This window comes from Arachis duranensis, chromosome 3 (assembly GCF_000817695.3).
Source record: "Arachis duranensis cultivar V14167 chromosome 3, aradu.V14167.gnm2.J7QH, whole genome shotgun sequence".
Classification (NCBI taxonomy): domain Eukaryota; kingdom Viridiplantae; phylum Streptophyta; class Magnoliopsida; order Fabales; family Fabaceae; genus Arachis; species Arachis duranensis.
In genome coordinates this window covers 35,153,629-35,157,293 of record NC_029774.3, presented here as the reverse complement: position 1 = coordinate 35,157,293, position 3,665 = coordinate 35,153,629, and the positions used below count along the sequence as shown (strand labels likewise).

At 27.7% G+C, this 3,665-nt stretch overlaps 1 pseudogene; it reads left to right on the top strand.

The window, feature by feature from the left end:
* Positions 1-1,160: 1,160 nt before the first annotated feature.
* On the top strand, positions 1,161-3,145 carry LOC107478715 (probable ribose-5-phosphate isomerase 3, chloroplastic; annotated as a pseudogene).
* Positions 3,146-3,665: the final 520 nt, after the last annotated feature.

Here is a 3,665-nt window from a genome sequence, read left to right as displayed (position 1 = left end):
CAAACTTATTAAATTATTAATTAATGATCTTCTCTTAGTAGTTAAGGATCTTTTGCATTTAGTGAGGGGTTCTTAGTTTTACATTTACTTGAAATATATTTTTATATAAATATATAATATATACATATATTGAGTGTGGATTGGCTGGGTAGGGTTGAGACTCAACCTGCACCCTATCTGACCTGCACGAGAACCCTATCCGCACCCTACCTGATGCGAATCGAATCATCAACCCTACTCGATCGGATTGGATACTCGTAAGTAGATCAACCATTTTTAATATTTTTTAATATCATTTGACTAATATACAAATTAACTTATTTTTAACAAATAAATTTTATTAATTTATATGTATAAATTTTAAAAAATATAAATACAAAATTATATTGATTCACATATACAAATTCTAATAAATATAAAAAAATTATTACTAAATAAATATTAACTAAAAATAATAATATTTTGGTGGTTATGTAGCATTATTATATTTAATTTGTATCATAAATACTTTTTGAAGTTTATTATACAACTCTGCTATTAAAGGAATGAATTCTCTCAATTATTAAAAAAAATTGTAGGAGTAAAGTGTGATCTCTAACTTTTCATTGCTCTCTTTTTTTTTGTCCCACTTATAAAATTAATGGTAAGAGATCATACTTTATTCCCTTAATTGTTAAAAAAAATTAAGAGGATTCATTTTCACTACTAGAAAGGTAATAAGCTTACGCTTAAAAATATTTAGCTTGTATTTTCTTTTTCTTTTTATAAATCTTAAGGTTGGAAAAGAAAATTTATATATTTTTCTAAAATATTCCATAAAAGAAAATTTATTGGTAATGACTAATGAGTTTTACAAAATATATTTTTCTAATAATTCCAAAATGCGTTTTTATATATTAATTTAATAATATATGATACTGAAATTATCTTAAATTCAATCAAGTCAATTTATTTATTTATTGTTTAAAAAATTGTAAATACAATTAAAATTTTTTTTAATAAGTTAGAATCAATTAGACTCTAATTTTTTAAAATAAAATAACAACATTTTCATCAATTTTTCTAAAAAATAATATCATGAAAGAATTAAATTATAAATTTAAACATTAATTAAGAGATTAATTTACTTGAAATGTTAGACAAATATTTGATTCACCAATATGACAATATCTACTCGAGTATAATCTGTAAGACTCAATCCACAAAAGTTTAAGCCCATAGAAAGATTAATCATCGGCATTAGCTCTTATCTTAGCGGACCCAAAAAAATGCTGTTATTGTTTTAAATGATTCTAATCACAACCCAGAAAAAAAAAAAGTTAAGAAAACTCACCGAACTCCAGAGATGATATCAATATTAAAATACTGGGGAAAAAGTGCAAGGAGAACAGAAAATTCAGGATATTTGATATAAATCGTAGTGGTATCTGGTACTCAAAATGATGAGGATTGAATCAAGTGATACTCATGGGACTAACTTTATTATAGACAGTATCACTTTAATATAATAAAGTTTGAACAAGGGTTGTCATTATCGTCTAGTGTTTTTCTTATGAAAACTATAAGCATTCGGGTATGCAATACAAATCATTATAAGGTGTTCTTATGTTTTTTCTTTTTTTTTTTTGGACACAAATCAATATAAGGTTAACATCATGTGAAGTAGTTGAAACATTTAATGATGATAGCAAACCCATTCCCCCTTCTGTCCAACTTCTGATTGCGATTCAACTCATATTCTTTAAAATATTAATTTTAATATACAGCAACGGTTTCGTTTGGTTTTTGGAATCTCAATAGAATATTGAATCAAATTTATATCAAAATCTCAATTTAAAAAATAAATATGACTCTTTTTATAAAAAAAAAACTCAATCAAGAATTTATTAAATATGTGTATTAAACACTTACTTATATATAAAATGTATGAAATATTTGGTACAAATTATATCAAATAATATAAATATTGATAACAAATAGAAATACAAAAGATAAATGAAATCTTAAATAAATAAAAAACTAAAATTAAAATTGAAAAATGATAAAATACTTAAAAAATAAATAAAATAAATTGAAAATTAACTCTAAACACTCGTATGTACTTATATTTTATGATTTTTCTTGACCTCAGTGTTATTTAAAAATTATAGAATTTTAATATAATTTTTATGTTCAGGTTGAAGTCTATTTTTCTAAAATTTTTTTATTTATAGAATTTTAATATAATTTTTATGTTCAGGTTGAAAATTTTCTAATATCTCCTCATTCTTTATTAAAAAAAAATACTTAAAAAAATAAATTGAAAATTAATTCTAGACACTCACATATATTTATACTTTATGATTCTCTTTAACGTTAGTGTGACTTAAAAATTATGGAATTGAAAAAGTATAAAAAATCAAGTGTCTAACCAATCAAGAATTCAACAACTCAATTAATTATAATTATTAATAATTAATTTTAAATTTTTTAAATTCAAAATTTAAATAATTAAAAATTGATTAAGTAATCTAATTAAAAACTTATAAAAACATTCCGCTTCTCTCTCACATTAACTTACGCACTCCAACAACAACACACACACCCTCTTCCTCACCGTTAGGCCCCCTCTGCCACTGCCCTCCCTCAAGACGACCTCAAGAAGCTTGCCGCCAACAAGGCCATAGAGTACGTCAAGTCTGGCATGGTCCTCAGCCTCAGCACCGGCTCTACTGCCGCCTTCGTTGTCGTCAAGCTCGGTCATCTCCTCTTCACCGGTCAACTCTCCAGCATCATCGGCGTCCCTACCTCCAAATGCACTGAGGAGCAGGTATGCTCCCTCAGATCCCGCTCTCTCTGTCCTCAACGACAATCTCCGTCTCGATCTTGCCATCAACAGCGCCAATGAGGTGGATCCAACCTCAACTTTGTAAAAAGCCGCGGCGACACTCTTTTTTGCGAGAAGATGGTGGAGGCCGCCTCCGACAAGTTCGTTGTGGTGGTGGACGAAACAAAATTCGTGTCAGGGCTCGGTGGTAGCAACCTCGCGATGTCGATGGAGGTGATGCAGTTCTGCTGGAAGTACAATCTGGTTCAACATAAGGAGTTATTCAAAAAAGGAGTGGTGGAGCACGGATTGTTTATGAACAATTGCAGAAATATATAAAAAAATATCTATTTAATATGAAAAAAATATCCTAATGCTTATAGAAGAAATATCCAGTTATATTTTGGCAAAAACAATCCGATACCTATAGGATTTAAAAGAAACCATACAATTCTTAAAAATATAGAGACATCCACATCTGCAACATAAAAAAATTCGAAAAATACATAAAAAATCTATTTAATATGAAAAAGAAACATCTAGATGTTTAGCAAAAGAAACGTCTACGGATATCAACTTACCTTTGTTAAGAAGGACTTTGAGGTCCAGCCTATTAAAAAATTGGCAGAAGTTGACTGGACTCTTATTGATTATCTAGCGAAACTAAAAAAATTTTAATATAATTTTTGTGTTCAAGTTAAAATCTCTTTATTCTTTTAAATTTTTTCTATTTATAGGCTATCCACAATGGCAAATTATAAAATGCTTCTTCTTTTTTAGGATCCATCTTTCTTTTTTCTTCGAGTTCTCATAACTCACCATTTTACTTTGACTATGAAGGATCTTATTCTCTAACTTG